The 20,065-nt window shown below is 36.5% G+C and overlaps 1 long non-coding RNA gene across 3 annotated transcripts in view; it reads left to right on the top strand.

The window, feature by feature from the left end:
• LOC140639040 (uncharacterized) overlaps positions 1-20,065 on the top strand; it is a 187,616-nt gene that overhangs the window by 87,012 nt on the left and 80,539 nt on the right. Inside the window, exons 7-8 of one of the 3 annotated variants that reach the window (XR_012035920.1) lie at positions 6,456-6,607; positions 9,280-10,591. The exons of 1 other annotated variant lie outside the window; for it this stretch is intronic. This is a non-coding gene — a long non-coding RNA (uncharacterized lncRNA). Of the gene's footprint in view, positions 1-6,455; positions 6,608-9,279; positions 10,592-20,065 lie in introns of those variants that run through there. One more of the 3 variants, XR_012035917.1, reaches the window with a different exon arrangement.

Here is a 20,065-nt window from a genome sequence, read left to right as displayed (position 1 = left end):
ACAGATGAAGATAACCTGAGATCATAGACAATAGTAAAATGTAGTGAATTAATTGATATATTTTGAGTATTATTTGTCTTAATATAATTTATTTAATTATACCTTTATATAATTTAAAATTTAATAATTGGTCTCAGAATTCTTGAAAATTTTAACAACTGCCTTCACAAGCATATGTGAGCTGGCTTGGCACACAACTGTAATAAATCGCATGCAATTAGCTAATGCTAGGGTTCTCTCCCTTGTTCATTAGGATTGAGATTCTGTCCATTTGTAGCAGAGGTTTAAAAACTTACTTTGCTAGGTAATCCTTAACAATCAAATCAACTTGATAGTTACGATCTTCTAGCCTCTGAAAAATGCTTATAGGAACAACCATGATGTTACATACTACTGCTACTAATCTAAGTTTCCCCAATCATTATTATTTACCTTATATATAACTATAGAATGCCCCACAATGATGTCATCAAAGGTGGATATTGTATTACTTCCCAAGGTATTTTCGCCATGCAGAAAAGAAAGTAATCAGTAGCTTATAGTCATTTTCATAAGCACTCAAACTAATGCAATTTTCAGCCTGAGAATAATGCAGGGGGAATAAAGGGAAGCCTTTGATGTTCAACTCCATCCAAATACATTATGTTTGTCTGTGTATATGTGCATGCATTTGTGTGTCTGTATATGTATGTGTACATGTATGTATATATAAATTATGTTAAGATTTCAGCATTTTTCAAGCAAAAAAGTCAATGGAGACTGTTATATTACTCAGTGTTATTTTTCAAAACTGCATGTCTATTTTTTAAGATCGTATAGTTTACTTGTTATAGCTTTGTCTACACTGACAATTTGGCTCACCTGATTATTTGCTCTTGAGTATTTCAATTTCCCAATATGAAAAATGATTTAAAAAAACAAAGCTCAGGCATTTAACATCTTGTGGAGGCCAAAAAAAAAATCATGAAATGTTTCAAGAATCTTCATCTGTGATACACAGAGTGAACACCAGATAGGAGAGCCTAATGTGTATTAAAAGACTGAAATTAAGAATGTTTGGCCACTTGCCAGTTAGGCAAAACCAGCCTCAGGAAAATTTACATAGCATTTCAATTCTTGAAGTTGCCAGAGCATTGGTTATGGTGCTTGAATTTCTCCTTTTTTCCACTTTACATGTTTAATTTCATGCATTAATTGCACTGAAAGTTCTCAGAGTAATAACACTGGCCTTGTGTTTTTTTGGTTTTTTGGTTTTTTTGTCATTCCTAGATTGCAAAGCCAGAGCTTCCTAAAAACAATTCCTCCTCTCATGAGGCCACACATGTGTTTCGCCCCTGACATTTCAGTGATGCAAGGACACTGTGATAAATCAACTTCTCATGTAATTACAGAACCTAAATGTGTAACATCCATCAACCAACTGTTTCTGTTTTCTCTCCGTATGCTCTTTGTGGCCCCTTCCTCTTAGGAATTAAAACAGGCAGGCCAGATTTGTACATTTTTCATAGTGCTTCCAGTTTTTCTTAAGGTACACGGCTTCATTCCACACCTGCTCTGGGTTCTCCCTTGTGCCTCTTTCTTGCCCCTGTTGGCCTCACCCTTCCAACTTTATCTGACAAGGCACTCCAGCCCTTAAAAGGAGAAATTTAATTATAATTGAACCCTCATTTGATTGCGTTGTTAATATGAAATTTAAAGGAAATACAAAGACCATTTTAAGAAAAAAATGTAGTCTTTAAAAAGAAATAAATTATAAGCTTAATTGACTCAAACTAACTCACTACCTTATGCAATCAGGACACGCTTCCTGTCACTCTGCAAGTCTTTTTCTATGGACTCCTCACCCTTCTGCTTGGATTCTCTGAGTAGCAAAAGAATAACATAATTTAGGTTGATCTAAAGGTCATTTGGAGAGTCTCCAGATGTCCAGTTAACTAAACTACAAGAATAAAGGGTTTGGGGCTCCCACTTAAATTTCATTTTCTGTACTGTGACTAACTTGTAGCTGTGGATGTGTGAATTTCTTGATGAGTTTCCTTGGCCTCATCCCCAGTATAGTGAACCCCTAGACAGCTCATCTGTGCTTTGTTCTCACCCAGCATGCTCTTTGTTTGGAGTTGGTGGTGATGGATGCGTGTGGCATAAAAAAAACCCTACGAAATCATTCAAACAGAAGGAACAGGAGAGGATTAGAGGAAACCAGCTGGCTAGAATGAAATTGGCAGGGTTCAGCCAATGAAAGTCAACTTGCCAAGATTTAGTCTTCTGTTAGGTCATCTGTTTCCTCCTAACTAAACAACTCTTGGATATTTATAGACATAAATGAATTTTTATTCTCCTCAATAGCCAATAACTTGTCATTTCTGGTATTTGAATGTCAGTCATGGGGAAAAACAAGGACTTGTATACAGAACACTCAAGCATAGTCGCCTTCAAGTGGAAAACAAGGAACAGATATATTATTTTTCTACACTGAATGCCAAACCAAAACAGAATTTGTGGAGACTTTATACAGTTGGCAGACATTATACATACTGCTGGACAGCTGCACATTATTTATAAGACTTTCCAAAGTTTAAGTATTTTTTAATATGTACATTTCCAGCCCTCTAACTTCAGGCTTCCAAATTACCTGAAGAGTCTATAATCACTTTAGGTGACAAGGTGTTTCCTCACCTTTTTTCAACCCAGGTCTGAATCTCAGGAAAAAAGACCTATTGCTCAAAGTTCAATTCATACTTCACCTGCTGAGGCAGTTAGCTTGTCTATTGTTTACTTGTTTAATTTTGCTATAGTACATATCTCAAAACCTCATTTTTGTATGATTTTCTTAGGAAAATCCATCATTATTTGATTGCATTTTTTTCTGATTTTGTGTGTGTGTGTGTGTGTGTGTGTGTGTGTGTGTGTGTCAAGGACAAAAAAGTCAAGGGGACTCAGTTTACTGTCACCTAGAACAAAATTTTGACATGTCTGGAGAGGTTGAGAAAATATTATGGGGAGTGTGTGTGTGCATGCTCATGTACATGCAATGTAATGATGAATTTATATACAGGAAGAGACATATATAAAAGTACATGTGAGTTTACATCAAACTTTTGACTTATGAAAATTTAATTGCCATATTTTCATCTACTGTTAGTGACTTAAAAGGTCTATGATCTTTAGCAATTTGTATTTTGCTGAATATGAATTTAAGTCACATGGGTTACAAGTTTGTGATAGACAGAAATAACCATATCAGTGGTTGTATCTAACTACTCAAACTTACTTATCAGTGAGACCTTTGTGTTTTGTCATATTATGGGGTGCAGAGTAACTTTTGGCAAAAATTACTTTCAATTTTCCTTTAATTAAAAGTACTATTATGTGAAAAATAAAGAAGTCTATAAAAGCTGAAAGGTTACTAATGTACAGTATGAAAATGTGAATGGAAAACATGATTTGAGGGGAAAACATGCTTCAGATATAGCTAATAGCTTGTAAAAATATTACCTGATGAGATATTTAGGACACTGGTACTATAAAAAGTCGTGATTATATCTTCCTTGAAGTTCTAGAGCAGGAGTTACATACTATAATGTCCCTAGGGCCCAGGGAGGTAATATCGATGAGCTGAGGAACTAGTAAAAGAGCTATTCTGAGAGGTGTGGAGCTGTCAATGACTTGTGAACACATGCCATGACTACAAAGGGCAACAGGCATTCAAATACAATCATCACAGGAAATAGAGGCTAGCACTTGCTGATCTTCCATTTTTCAGAAATACCAGAAATTCAGATTTATTTATTTATTTATTTTTAAATTTTTATTTATTTATGATAGTCACACAGAGAGAGAGAGAGAGAGAGAGAGAGAGGCAGAGACATAGGCAGAGGGAGAAGCAGGCTCCATGCACCGGGAGCCCGACGTGGGATTCAATCCCAGGTCTTCAGGATCATGCCCTGGGCCAAAGGCAGGCGCCAAACTGCTTCGCCACCCAGGGATCCCAGAAATTCAGATTTATATGTGAAATTTCCCACTTTATAAATAATCAACTCAATAAAAAAAAAAAAAAAAACAACCAAAAAAGATACTCTGCAGGCCAAAAAAGAAAAAGATAAAAACAAAAACACAATCCACAGAAACTATCTACTTTTCAACTTCTGGCTTTAGGTCCTCACAAACACATGTATATTTGCTCAGAAAAAAGGTGATAGTGTTGTTTACCAATATCTGAATCATAGAGAGATGTGCCATTAAAGGAAGTCTTCAGATTCCCTGTTGTTGAAACACCATCCTCAAAGTTTCTTCTAGAATTTCCAGAATGTCCTCCATGAAAGAGTTGGCCAGTGATAGTCATTTGCACAAAGCTTAGAAGGCAAAAGGGAACAAGATGCCATTATTTTCTGGAAGCAGTTCTGTCTAGCCATGGGAGACATGATTCATGGGGACTTCTCGGTAAGCCCTTGACAACCACCCTTTTTGCTGCCTTACACTGAAATGCTGGTAGCAATTTTCCAGAAATTCTTGAAAAATGCACAGCTTCCTGGGGCTTCCTTGAAAAACCACAGGATTCATTGCTTACAGCTGAGGGGATCAATAGGCACTCTGCCCCCATGTGCTCCCTAAGTTTTAAGGTTGTTTAAGCCTTTCATCCCTTATACTTCATAAGACTCTTTTCATAACTGCAATATACATAGTGGCTTCCAACAAAACCATGACTGATATACATAGTATTTGAATGAATAGAGAAAATGGTTTTCTTAGATGAGTTATAGAATCATAGAGCTGCACAGCTACAAAGAATGTGGTTACTGAAATTGATTTAATTGATTATTAAATAAGATCAGAAAACCATTTTCCTTCATGGATATTTAATCCATTGTTTGCTCAGATATAGTCCATGTATTCAGTGATATTATTTTTATCTGCCTGAACGGATGGTTGAGGTAGGTAGGTGCAGAATGAAGAGAAGGTGGGTAGGAAATAAAAGATTATTCCAAACTACTGTACATCTCTTTATAAGTGGAACAAACCTCCATTGAGACTACTTGCTTTTATCACTTTTTTCAGTTTTGGTTTTGGTTGACATGAGTCAAAATAAAGTGCCAAATATGGATTAAATTAATTCTATTTGATTGCTTAAAAGAAAATCTATATTGTTTATGTACTGCTAAAATCTCCATGCTAAACAACTTTCAACTGTGCTTTCTCTTTACACACACATGCACACAGCACACACATACGGCTATTCAATCTTAATCCCAATTTATTCCTGCAGTAACTTAACTTCAGACCTTTTTGTTATTGTTTTTAAAAGTGATTTATTTACTTGACAAATATTTAATGAACACTTACTATGCACCACATCCTCTTCTGGACACTCAGGATGCAGGAATAAAACAGATAGATTTACATTCTTGCAGGGGAAAATAGATAATAAACAGATGCATAAATAAATATGTAGTAAGAGCACCCAGGTGGCTCAGTTGGTTAGACATCTGCCTTCAGCTGGGGTCATGATCCAAGCATCCTCTAATCAAGTCCTGTGTCGGGCTTCCTGTTCAGTGGGGAGTCTGCTTCTCCCTCTCCCTCTACCCTTCACCCCTTCTCGTACTGTCTCTCTCACAAATAAATTAAAAAATATTTCTAAAAAGTAAATTTTTAAGTATATAATAAGCGCTGTAAGGTGTTCAAGAGGTATCTGGAGGTGTGTGGAAGGCTGGATATTTTAGCAGAACCTAAGTAAAGTGATTGACTAGTGTAAAGAGCAGGGAAGAACAAGTAGACAAATGTGGCTGTTTGGTAGAAGGGGAGGCTCAAGAGGAAGCAGAACCCAAAATCCTATAAGCCATCATCAGGACATGAGCTTTTATTCTGAAGAAAGGGTAAGTCATGGAAGGGTTCCATGCAGAGGGGTGATAGGACCTAATTTTCAATTGTAATACGACCACTCTGGGAAGCTATGTGGAAATTTGAATGGGAGGTCAAGAATAGAAATTTATGAAATTAAAACTGAAATTGTCTGCCTTGCAGGTGTCAGGATACTAATGCTCTCAGTATCTTTATCTGTGAAATATGAAGGTTACTAATACTTATATCCCAAGTATGCTGAGAGAATTAGATGAGTTAAGTAACATATACAGGGTATTTAGAACCTGTCTAGGTAGGTGTCAGCCAGCAAGGGTAGTGGTTGTAGTGGTAACAACCAAAGTAATGGTAGAAGAGACACTCTAATCCCCTGACAGATAGTAAGCCCCAGGAACAATTCAATCTTTGTCTTTCCAGCGTTTTTCCTATACACATGCAGGCTATCATACATATAGTATTTTGCTGATTTGATATTCTTTCAGAAATGGGACTTACACACTTTTCCCCCCTCTAAATCCTTTATGTTTTTACTCAGCAATATTTATGGGCATTCTATTCTATTAAGTAGTCCCCTCACATATTTGTGGTTTTGCTTTCCACAGTTTTAGTTACCCATAGTCAACCATGGTCTTGAAGTAGATGATCTTCCTTCTGACAGACCTAAGAAGATCAGTTGTAGCCTAACATTGTCCATGTCATTCACCTCACTTCTCCCCACTTCACCTCATCACACAAGCATCATCACAAGCAGAAGGTGAGTACAGTATGAGAAGATACTTAGATCACATTTGCATAACTTTTCTTACAGTATTGCTATAATTTTTTTTAATTTATTTGAGAAAGAGAAAGTGTGTGAGCACTACTGGTAGGAAGAGGCAGAGAGAGAGAGAGAGAGAGAGAAGGAGAATCTCAAGCAGACTCTCTGCTGAGCTGAGTCTCATGACCCTGAGATCATGACCTGAGCTGAAATCGAGTCAGACACTTAACCAACTGAATCACCCAGGTGTTCCATTTTATTATCAGTTATTATTGTTAACCTCTTATTATGCCCAATTTATAAATTAAACTTTGTCATAGGTATGTATGTACTAGGAAAAGAATATAATATATAGAGTTCAGTTCTATCCATGGTTTATGCATCCACTGGATCTCAGGACATACCCCTGTAGATAAGGGGGGATTATCATATATCAGAGCAAGTAGATCTAAATAAAGTGTTTAGTTTGCACAGTATTCCATACTGTAGATGCACTGCAATTTAACATTTCTTATTCCTGTTTGAGGTTTTCTGTTTTTCTTGCCGCGACATACACTGCTGTGATCATTTCATGTCATCATGTATCATTTGTGCCCAAGTTGCTATGGGATAAATTCCTAGAGGTGGGACTGATGGCTTGATGGTTACATGCATTTTATGTCTGAATTGCCACTAGCAAATTACATTTTAAATAGGTAGTTTTGGTTTACAATCCTACCAATGATATGTCTATTCACACAATCATAGCAATCACATTATTTTTTAAATTTTGATAGTCTAAGGTCAAAAATTCATCTCTTTTCAATTTGCATGAGTATAAACAATAGAAATATTTGGCATATTTTCTTACTTTTATTGGTTCATGCTTTTTCTTTTTTGACTAGATTATACTGTTGTGCTTTTATTTTTTCTATTTTTTGTTTCTTTCCATTACTGCCTAGAAAGGAATCTTTTTTAAAAAAAGATTTTATTTGTTTGTTTGTTTATTTATTTATTTATTTATTTATTTATTTATTTATTTATTTATTATTTAATTCTTGTGAGTTGGAAGAGGGACAGAGGTTATCTCAAACAGATTCTGCACTTAGAGCACAGAGTCCAAAACCAGACTCCATCTCACAACCCCCAGATCACGACCTGAGCCAGAATCATGTGTCAGACACTTAAGCAAATGAGCCACCCAGGTGCCCCAAAGAGGTCTTTTGATGTGAATAATATTGTTTCTTATATTGCCCACATTTCCTTCTCACATGTGATTTGTTTTTAACCTCCACTGTGGTGATAATTAAGGTGACTGTCTATGGCATAATATATTTCTAAAATATTTTTTTAGTCAAATCTACCAATAGTTTCTCTTTCAACTTCTTGATTTTTTTATGCTGCTTCAAAAAGCCTTATGCTCAGTTTAAGCAATATTCTAATATTTTGTAATCCTGAAATATTTCTGTGTGGGCCAATGATGAATCTGGAATGTATTTTAGCCTTGATAGTGCAGAGACAACTATTTCAGTGAAAAAATACTCAAATATTAAGAAAGAATTCTTTTCAAAAGTAAAAATGTGCTCTATTTCCTGCTCTGGGTAGAAAATCCTCTGTGTGATTGTCCACACTTTTCTTTTCCTCTCCGTGCCTACTTTAGAGGACATGGGCTTTATATATTAGTGTCTAGGTGGAAGGAGCCTGGATCCCTGAGCCAAAACTAGAAGGAGGCTCCGGATCCACACTGAGCTCTCAGATCAAGAAACAGATCTTTGTGGGTTAAGCCCTGTGCTATGGGGGCTTTTTGTTACTAGAGTACAAACATACCTATTCTGACTAATGCAGGCATCAAACGTAAGTAATCATACTCTGGTGTGGGTTAAAATTGCTACAAGATTTCTGAGAAATAGAAAACCACAGACTATAATAGTGAAAAGTAATTATTTCATGAAAGAGTAGAGATTTAAAAGGTAGAGAATGATGAGTACATATAAGATTGCAGGGCCCAGGGCAGCCCGGGTGGCTCAGCAGTTTAGTGCCTCCTACGGCCCAGGGCGAGATCCTGGGCTCCTGGGATAGAGTCTTACATAGGGCTGCCTGCATGGAGCCTGCTTCTCCCTCTGCCTGTGTCTCCGCCTCTCTCTCTCTGTGTCTCTCATGAATCAATAAATAAAATCTGAAAAAAAAAAAAAAAAAAAAAGATTGCAGGGCCCATGTGAGCACCATGGGCAACAAGGTATAAAAATCACAGGAAGCGTATTAGAGAAGTAGGAGGAAGTGGGAAGGCTAAATAAGTAGATCCAGACTATTCATTAATATGAAAAAGCTAAGTCAAAACAGAGATAGCTAAATCAGGCGAGCTATTCCATAGGCATTTTCTGGAAGGTACTTCTTTCCCTGTCTTGAGGATGCTTCTCCTTTTCCTAATGATTTATCTTGGGCGTTGTTTTCTGTGTACAATGCTTCGATATCAACTGTGAGAGTAGTAGCCCAGGCTGTCCCTCTGTTGATTGCTGTCCCTCTGGCCTCAGGGGAACCACTTGTCACATCATAGTGACTATGATGTCTACTACTACAGAGGAGAAAAAATTCTTAGCTGTTGCAAAACAGTTTCTAGTGATTTAAGGATCTAGCAGTCTGCCAACTCACTGTTATAACGAGCTGTGGGGCTTTTCCCTTGGATTTTGCAGGACGTGCCCTTGAATTATTTATAACAGAGCAGCCACCTGCTTGCAACAATTTTCCATTTTGCCTTGTGCTTAACTGGCCTTGTCAACTGGTATTACAGGTACAGTGGCACTCTGCACTTCACCCTTCAACCTCCTATTAGAACATACTGACTGTGAGCTGCCACACACCTTAAAATTTCCTTTCCACTATATCCGTGGCTTTTGTCTAAATAGATAGTCTTATATGCTTCATTATGAAGAGCTGTGCTGGTTCAACTGTTCAACCAGGTGCTGTCAACTCTGGTGCTACTCTTTTCCTGAAAGATGGAAATTTATGAATATATATGCTTGTGTTGACAAAAAGCTATTTGAGTGGTGGGAAGGGGAAACCAACCCACCTACATTCAAAAGCACAGCTCTGCGCTGGCAAACAAGCAATGTCTTCACTTTTTTCTTCCTCCACTTTAACAAAAAGAAACATTACATGTTTGAGTAGACAACAAGAGGTACCATTAGGATTCAGAAAATTGAAAATCTAGACTGCAATAAAAAAAGACAGTCACAGGGGAATTTGTAATGGTTTCCCTACATTTTAGTAGAATACTTCCGTTTTTTATTCACCCTGCAAACAACAGCAAAGAACAAAAGCTGTGATTTATATTTATGGACAGGTATACATGCACCCCTGACCTCCTGCTGCCTCCCTCACCCTCTGTACCAGAAACAATTTATGGAGGCTGGTCTAAATAAACATTAAGGAGGCAAGGCCACAAACTGACAGCCAGGAAAATCAATGGTCTCCAGAAACCAGCAAGTAGGATCAATAAAAGAGATTAGGCATCACAAGCTAGGGTAAGGCAGTTACAGGTAAATGTGGCTTGCTCTTCATCTGACAAGGTTCTCAGCAACAGGATAAAAACTCATATAAACAGAAGCACGCAGTGGGTAGCCAATGGAGGCTCCTCCTGAGTTGTGGAGACTGATAGATGACCCCAGAATGAAAGGAATTTATACAGAGGCCAGTGGGAATTTTCAATTGCTCTTCCAGCATCATCTCACATACCTGGGCAGTCGCCCTTGGGAAGCTGTGCAGATATATCTTTTGAAAATCTCTCTGCTTTTGCTTCTCACTAGTTAGCGTTCTTTGGATTTATTTATTACTCCTCCTTGACATAGGCCAGCACATTTTTGCCCTCCCCAACCTCCTGCACACACACACACATGCACACACATACACACTCATTCACCATTACTTTTATTAACCGAATTACTTATACTCACATGCACAGCGAGCAGGCAGGGGAACTGTTAGGGTTCAAACGTAAACATATATATATATATATATATATATATATATATATATATATATATACAGTCTCCAAAGAAAAGTCATCCACTCATAACTTAAAACATTGGACTGTTAACTTGCAAGCTTGATTTAACAACAGCAAAATAAAAGACAATCACATTGTTGAGCTTGTAAGTTAATATCCAAAGCTTAAGGAAAGAAGGAAGGATAATTACGTTCTTGAAAAAGAGGAACTCTGATAAAGGATGGACCAAGGCAAAATAGCTATTGCCTATTTATAGAACTAGCCAGTTAAAACTTGAAAATTCAAATCTGGGATCCCTGGGTGGCGCAGTGGTTTGGCGCCTGCCTTTGGCCCAGGGTGTGATCCTGGAGACCCGGGATCGAATCCCACGTCGGGCTCCCGGTGCATGGAGCCTGCTTCTCCCTCTGCCTATGTCTCTGCATCTCTCTCTCTCTGTGTGACTATCGTAAATAAATTAAAAAAAAAAAATTCAAATCTTAGCTTCATAGGAATGGTTACATTAAAAAAAATAGTGCTTTACTTTGCCTCAGGAATTCCATTTTTGAAGTGGAGATAAGCCTTCTGTCTGACAAGAATATGATAAAACGAGATGAAGAGGAGGACAGTAAAAAGAGGAAGTTTAGTTTTTAGGAACACTAAAATATGATTAGGAATTTAAGTGAGCTTTAATTGAGGGACAGGAGAGATGTGAGTCTCTCAGTTGTAGCAGATTGGGAAAAATATCACATCATTCTGATATACCTTCCGTACCTCAAGTCTGGGCTTACCTGGCGACTTGCTTTGACAAATGTGATGTGCTGGAAATTGTCACTGGTATGAGTTCTGAGCCTAGGTTTCAAGAAGCCTTAAATCTTATTATCTTGGGCAGCCTGGGTGGCTCAGCGGATTAGTGCTGCCTTCAGCCCAGGGTGTGGTCCTGGAGACCTGGGATCGAGTCCCACGTCAGGCTCCCTGCACGGAGCATGCTTCTCCCTCGGCCTGTGTCTGCCTCTCTTTCTCTCTCTTTCTCTCATGAATACATAAATAAAATCTTTTAAAAAAATCTTATTATCTTGATGCTCCTGATGAACCCACTATAAACAAACTTAAGTTTTAGTCTTCAAGATAACAAAGTAAATGTCTCTTACAAAATAGTAACTTTTACTTGGCTTTCAGAACTTTTCTTGTATCAGCTGTTTCTCAAAAATAATCACCATAAAATTATCCTTATGCCAAAGAGGATTATTCGTGGTGAGAAATTCTGCTCCCCTTCATTCCATACCTCAAATGAAAGATGAATACCATGCCAGAACATAGAGATACCTGGAATTCCCTGCTACAAAAAGATTCAAGTCTCTTGTTCTTTGTACTTGGTATGCTTGGTGAGGTCATACAAAGATTCTGCTGAACCCTTTTCTGCTTATATTCTCTCAGGCCAAATCATTTCCCAACACAGAACCATGCCAGTCTTCTCTAACCTGAGGTCAGACTCAGAGTGAAATATCAGATACAGATTGCCAAATACTTTGATTTACTCCAAACTCTGATTTTCAGTTTCTTTGTGAGCTATGTATATATAGCCTGGACAAATATGAACATTATTATACAGCCATGCCCTTGGAGTTTAAAGAAATTTATGCTGGCCATGAAGGAGATCAGTCATCATTCTAGAAGGCATTGGCATGTCTTTTCACTTTGTATTGAGCTTGGTTTTCATGTCAAGCCAATTTTTTTATGGAAGATCACAACCCATTTTGGCCTATGATAAAATCATTATTGAGGAAATCATTATGTGAATCTTTCTGGAATGATACTGACTATTTTGTTCCAACTGCTCCTCTCTCATTCCCAATTGGAATTAAATAAAGGTATATTTGGCATAAAGATGATTGTATTCATAACGCAACAAAGAAAGCACAACACAGTAAATCACTTCCAACATCTCCCATTTACTTGCTTATGCAAGCTTAGACAAGTCACTTAGCTTCTCACCCTCTTTCCTTGGATTACAAATATAGTGTCTGTCTTACATTCTTCGTAAGGTAGTTGTGAAGTTCAAAATAAAGAGACAGCATAAAAGAAGCTTTACATCAAATGTAAATGGTTATAGCATGTAAAATATAAGTAATGCAGTATTTATGAATCTAGTCACTTAACAAACAGCAGATAATCACTACGCCAGAAGCAAAGATAACTACGGTAGGGCTCTTGTAAATGTGGGCTCATATTCTAAATTCAGAAACAAATGAATAAGCAAAAACTATTTGGGAAAAGTAGAAATGAAGATCACCCACCACCACCACTACTTCCACAATTAATATATATTAAGAGTTAATACAGTATCTGCCCTCTGCTAAGCTTTTTATATGCATTACCACACTTAAGCCTCATAATCCTCTATAAAGAGGAGATTCTTTTCACTATTTTACAAATGAGGATATTGAAGTTTTTGAAATATTGAGGCATTGAGCACGACACTAAAACTTCAACTTACAATATCAGAATAGGTGGAAGTTTTAGGTGAGTTTATTTTTAAATATTTCAGGTCCCTGTGTATTATCTAGTTGATAAATTATTATAGTGGCTATTTAGAAATAGTGTGAACACCAATCTGAAATATAGATTTGAAGATCATCAGTGGCTATCACAACTTGGGGGTTTTATCTCCACAGGAGAGTATTAGCAGAAAGGAAGAAGAAAAATAAAGACAATCATGTCTAGGATGTCCATTCTCCCAAGGAGACCCAGGTTCCAAATATTTGGGTTTTTGGTTTGTTAAGGAGTCAGAGTTGAGTTTATGCCTTAGAGAGGCCATAAGTCAGAGAAGAGTTCCCATATATTTTCTCTTAAGTTCCTGAAATCAGCTCATCCCTGGTAGAGCAAGCAGAAGCTACACTATCAATCATCAGCTACTCTGAAACAAGAACTCCAGAACATCATGACATCTCAGCACTCTTTAATGACTAAGGATTGATTATAGTGAGTAATAAATGACTATTTAAAAGAAATTACATTTTTGTTTTCATTTTATTTTATATGTTTATCTTTAATAATATTATCTTTTTATATGTTGCAGGAATTATCTCTTCCATATTGCTTATTTTACAGTGATAGTAATTTTGGTCCTTGTATCTAAAATTCCATTACTGATACCTACAGACCAACCAAAGCTTCTATGTTGGTGTGCACATAATAGAAACACCACGTCTGTGGGTTCATATTCCAAGGGAGGTGGACTTTGCAACTTCACTTTTCTAATGATAGCAAAAGTTACCATTAAACATGGGCGGGGGGGAGAAGGTTGGTGTACATATCCAGCTGATAATAGTAGGACTAGCAAAGCATGATCATAACTAGCAAACAAAATAATTTTAGCTAACTCATCTAGATTTTTTTAAAGAACAGTTTATAAATCTGGGGCACCTGGATAGCCCAGGCAGTTAAGCATCTGCCTTCAGCTCAGGTCATTATCACAGGATCAAGCTGGGGCATCAGTTATCAGGTTCGCTGCTCAGTGGGGAGTCTTCTTCTCTCTCTCCCTTTACCCCTCCCAGCTTTCTGGGCTGTCTCTCAAATAAATAAATAAAATATTTAAGGAAAAAATAGAATACTTCATTAATCTGAGTTAACTAGCTAAGATAATGAATCGCGATAATAAAATAAATGTCTATATCTCCTAAAGAGGTGGAAACCAGTGTAAGATACATTTCAGAAATTTTAATATTTGGATTAGAGCCTTCTTTTAAAATTTACCTCAAAGTGCTTGTAGTTAGATGATGATGTATTGCAAGACTCATTATTACTTGTATTCTTATGTGCTATGGATCATATTGGTCACGGAGTATTCAAAACTCATCAGTTCATCTTAAAATACCAAAATTATCTTTTTGCTTGAAAGTCTTTTTTTTTTAGTTTTTAGATATACATATCAGAAAATGAAATGAGATGATATCATATAATTTCCATTGTGTATATTATCAATCTGAATTATTCTGGATTAAAAGTAGTTTCTCCACTGAAAATAATACAGGTTGACTCATTTAGGAACAGACACTACTTAAATGGGTAATATAAAGTTTTGGTCTTAATTGTAAATAAACTTTCACTGATTTTGCACATTCAATTCACTAAGAAACGGTTATTACTAGGCAAAAATTAATTCATTCACAAAGTCATTTGTAAGCAGAAATAGTTAAAATCTAAAATTTTCCTAAGGCATAGATCAGTAAATTTGCCACTTTTTTTTTCTTTCTTTCTTTCTTTTTTTTTTTTTTTTTTTTTAGCATTTTAGCATAGAAAATAGTGAGGCAAAATGACAGTTTTCCATCTGTGATATTTGAGGTGTGAAGGAAATGTGTTGTACTTTTTTCTAACTTACATAGAAGTGATCTTGGGTTGGCTTCCAAATGAAGAAAATATTTTTACACAGCTACAGTGTAAGGATATTGCTGGAATGAATAGAGAAATAGTCTTCATTCTTAAAGGGCTTGAAATTTTGAGCATATCATCAACAATACACATTTGCAGAGCAATGAACAATTTCCAAGATACTTTTACCTTCATTATATCAATTGAGCTTTACAAAATCCTGAGAAGAAAGAGAAAGAGAACTTCTCAATCTACAAAATTTTAATTTTTAAAAATAAAATTAGCTTTATTTTTTGCTTATTGTGTGGAATTTCTGAACATTCAAAAGTTATTTAAAGAAAATAAAAAAATTCTTGACATCCCACTATACAGATAACCAATGTAAATATTTCCATGTATAGGCTTGAAGAACTTTTTTCTAATAATATTATAAATGTGCATATATACTACATATAATGGTTTTAAGCTGCTTTTTTCCGTATACCAGTAGTATATTTTATGTCCATTAATTAGATATCTACATTATGATTTTGAAATGGCTGTTCATTTGCTCCCAAAATACAATCAGTGTTTAAACATACTCTTTAGGAAATTGAAGTTGCTAGACAACTAGACATAATAGAGTGAGATGAGTACTCCTTTATTATTACTATTTAAAATAACTGATATATGTTAAATATTTTAAAAATATTAACCAGAAACAGGTTTCAATTCTGTAAAAACTCAAAGCACTTCTTCACAACAAAGCATTAAAATGGGAACTAAAAAATTGCTGGCCGAATATGTAAACATTCAGTATAGATACCTTTGAAGCAAAAGTGAACTGAAAGATAATACTTGGCTGGGAAATAAATTACATTTTAGCCATTTTGCCTAACATAATTTCCTTCATATTTCCTCATAATAAACAGAAATTAGTTTGGTTGCCAGAATCAACCTCATAATTGATAAAGATAATTGGATTATTTAAAAATCTGTAGTGCAACTCAGCTTGATTACTTTGTTACCTTTGAATTTCTGAGGAATAAATCAGCCTTGAGAGCAGACCTCCTTTAAAAAAAAAAATTCAAATTGGAGTCTAATCCTGGTTTAAAATATCTTAAAATGTTTCTTAGTTATCTTTCTCATTTTGTCTAAGGGCTTCAAAATGCTCTGTAGACACTATCTCATTAATTCTTAGAGGATCCCTGGGCAGCAATTGTAGTAGAGGTTTTCCTATTACTATTACCATTCCCATGAAATGGAGGCCCTGGGAGGTTCCATGAATTGCTCAAGGTTATAGACTGAAGCCAAAGAGTAGCTAAACCCAGAATTCAGGTCCCTGGGCTCCCTTTCCATATGGCATTTTCTCTCTGCAATAAATAACATTGCTTTTCTGGAAGCTGACTCTCTGATCATGTTTTGTGTGCAGAATTCAAGTTAATAGGTGTTGTTCAGTGCTATGATATTCATTTAGACAGAGGCTGTGTATGTTTATGAAACAGCACTCTGAGTCCCTTTGTTTTGCCCTCATAATGATCTTTTGGGATTTCCCTGTGATTGGTAGGACTGTAGAGATTGGTATCTATCATAAAGTAGACTAAAATGACAATATCAGCTCATTCACAATTCCATCACCCACTGCATATAGACACAGGCACAGTTTAGATAAGTTGAATAAAAGGTCCCTCAAGATTTGACAAACTCGGTGACTCATCAGAAAAATCACAAGTTGAATGGTATAAATTCTTCAAAATCAGGTAAAGACAATTATGAAAAGTATGTACTTGGAGAGACTAGGACTTTCTTCCTTGAATGTAATTCCCTCCTACTCATTTTAAAATCAGCTAGAAGGTTAACGTTTTTTTTTTTTTTTTTTAATACTGGGCTTCCCACTGCTACTTCCTGGCATGAAGTCATAATTCTCTGTTTGTGGCATCATAATCATTTCCATAGCAACTGATGGTGATATCAGAGCTCAAGAGTAGAGCTTCAAGAGGGAAAGGAAATAAAGGGACAGATGATATCTTAAAAATAAAGATTATGTTTTCAAGCAGATGTTCTTAAAAGAAAAGAAATGAATGGGAAGATTACACACATTAGGGGAAAATTATAATTAGAATGTAGATGCTTATTAAGTAATCATTCAGCTAATGATCTCTTTTCTAGAACAAAGGATATAAATTGAAAAAGGGAGGAAATGAGGGAAATATATCAATGAGAGGATCTTTTATGAACCAATCTATTATTTTAAATACAGATGGCAATATATTTCTTAAATATAGCTGAGGATTCTTAGTGTTTGATGTACACTAAAGAGATAGTTATAATTGCAAGCACTGCTAAATCCATAGGGAAATCTGAGTTGTGTGTTTTCACTGAGGTACTCTGAGGAAGATATGCAATAAACTATGTTCATGTATTAGTGATATAAGCAGTTTAACACTAATTATCAGAGTAGAGATTAAATCTCCCATTTTATCATGACATCATACCCTTGCCACACAAAGCATGATTTATGCATTTCAGATTTGTTTGGCCTTTTCTTGTGTTAATGGACATTTATACTCGGTATAACACCAGGAAATGCTGACTCATGTTTCAAACAACTGAAAACTGAAAAATATAATTTTTTAAATTTATTACTGTGGTAGTGGAGAGATAAGAGAGGACAGTACAGTAGGCAGCTTCTAACTTGGCCACCAATGAGCCCTGCTTTCTCGTATTCAGAGTCTTATATCATCTGCCTTTGGGTATGGGCTGGATTTAATCTACTTCTAATGGAATATGACAGGAATGATGGGATATCAATTCTGGGATAAGTTACAGTCAAAGACTACAGCTTCCACTGTAGATACTTGATCTTCAGCTGCCCAATTTGGGAAAAACTATCTGTTCGGTCACATAACCAACTGTCAATGTTTTCCTAGAACTTTCCTGCTTTTGACACTGAAAGTCCTGTATATGGAATAGTTGGTCACCCTGGAAAGAGGGCCATGGGAGTAAGCTTAGAATTCCCTGTGACCTGCCAACAGCATGTGAATTAAAAGAGTACCATCTAAAGAGAGCGCCAGCCACCTTTTTCCATAAGGGCCAGGGAGCAAATATTTTAGGCTTTGCAGGTCATGTAGTCTCTGTTACAATGTTTTAATAGTATATGGGATTTAATTTGGTATGGGAAGACACATCGATACAAAAATGATTGTCATTAAGAAAAAACAGTTTTTATTATACTCACATAGCTTGGTACACAGGGCTATTTGGGGAAGTATGTGGATACAATGAGCAGTCAGAGAGGGGGACTGCCTGCTGAGAGCTTTTATTGTGGTTTTCCTGGGAAGGAGTGGGCAAGGCAAAGTAAACAGGCTAAGAAGCAAGCTTAGGACTGAACAGTCTGAAAAACGTGGGTAGGCTCTGGGCATAGAGGAAGTCCCTAGTTGTCTAGTACCTGGGCCTGGAGTGATTAGGCCAGGGGATAGAGACTTAGAGTATAAAAGGAGATGGTTAGGGATATGGGGTCTGCATTGATTGGTTTGTATACCAAAAGTGATCTCTCAGGCAAGTTGTTTATTATCATTGGGAATTAGCTAACCCTCGTAGGGGCTGTCCCTCCCAGGTCAGCAAAGCCCCAAATATCTGAGCATCAAGAATACAGAAAATAAGAAAACATAATTAATACATACAAGGAGTCAACCCTGCCATTGCCGAGCAAAACCAGCCAAAGCCAATATATAAACTGATGAGCATTGCTGTTTCCTGTAAAGCATAATTTGTGACTTCTGTTTAGGGACTGCCAATAGCCATTTGACTTAACTTGGAAGCAGGCCCTTCCCCAACAGAGCCTTCAGAAGAGACTGCAGTCCTGGTCACAGCCTGACTGTGTCCTCATGAGAGATCCTGAGCTAGAACACCACCCCTGCCTCCGTTCCCCATCCCTCACCCCCAGCTAAACTATGCCCAGATTCCTGATCCATAAAAACTATGAGATGATAAATATTTGTTATTTACTGTCACTGTGTTTCAAGGCACTTGTTATGCAACAATAGATAACTAGTAAAGATAGGCAGAAATAGCACAGAATCTTGAAAAAGATTTTGAGCATTTAATGAATTTCTTTCTTTCTTATTTTTTTTTAAACTCTGTGCTACATGCTTGAGCATCCTCTACAACATCTTTGATAAGTCATTCAGATTCAGCTTCAACATTTCTTCTGGAAATTCCTTAGCTCTCAAGAAATCCACTTCACTTTTATAGAATTTCACAATTCTAATCATTTTTAAAAGCATTTCTTGAGATTGGAGTAGAGAAACAAAGTTTTCCCTCTCAAAATCATGTATCGCTCACTGTCAGACCTCAGGTTCTGTGTCTTGACCCTCTAATCCAGTGATTTCCAAACTTTGTTTATGGATTGATGTACCTATCACATTTGACATCTGGAACAGATCATTTTTTAACAACCTTCTCTACACAATCAAATTATTTTCAATAATAACAATGCGGTAATCAGAAATCATTTTAAAATTATTCTTTGTTTTTAAAAGCAATTTTAAAAGAAAAAATGAATTTCACATTTAAAGATATTTTTCAAATTTAGTAGTGTGTTGTTGAAATAAAACTTGCGTTCACCAAAAAAATAATATTCCTCTGCAATGGTTATGAGTGTTTCCATTCTCCCAAAATTTATAAGTTGAAATCCTAACCCCTAAAAGTAATGATATTTGGAGGTGGGGACTTGGGAGATGCTTACATCATGAACATAAGAGCCCTCAGGAATGGGATTAGTGCCTTTAAAAGAGGCTCCAGAGAAATTCCCTACCCCCACCCACCACATGAAGACTCAGCGAGAAGGCACCATCTATGAACCAGAAGTTCCTTCCTAACACCAAATCTTCTGGTGCCATGGTGCACTATCAGCCACCCAAATGTGAGTAGTTTATAAGCCACTTAGTCTGTGGTATTTTGTTACAGCAGCCTGAATGCACTAAGACAAACTTGCCATTTGTAATCTGTTTCGCAGCTTTATAATTTAAACCCAAACAAATCTCCAAGTAGTCAGACAGAATGACAAAACTGCTGAGACTCAAGTTCTGGTTCTTGAACTTCACAATCACCCTACCAAACATTGTTTATTTCAAATCTACTGTTTC

Source organism: Canis lupus, chromosome 1 (assembly GCF_048164855.1).
Source record: "Canis lupus baileyi chromosome 1, mCanLup2.hap1, whole genome shotgun sequence".
NCBI lineage: Eukaryota > Metazoa > Chordata > Mammalia > Carnivora > Canidae > Canis > Canis lupus.
This window is presented reverse-complemented; position numbering and strand designations above follow the sequence as displayed.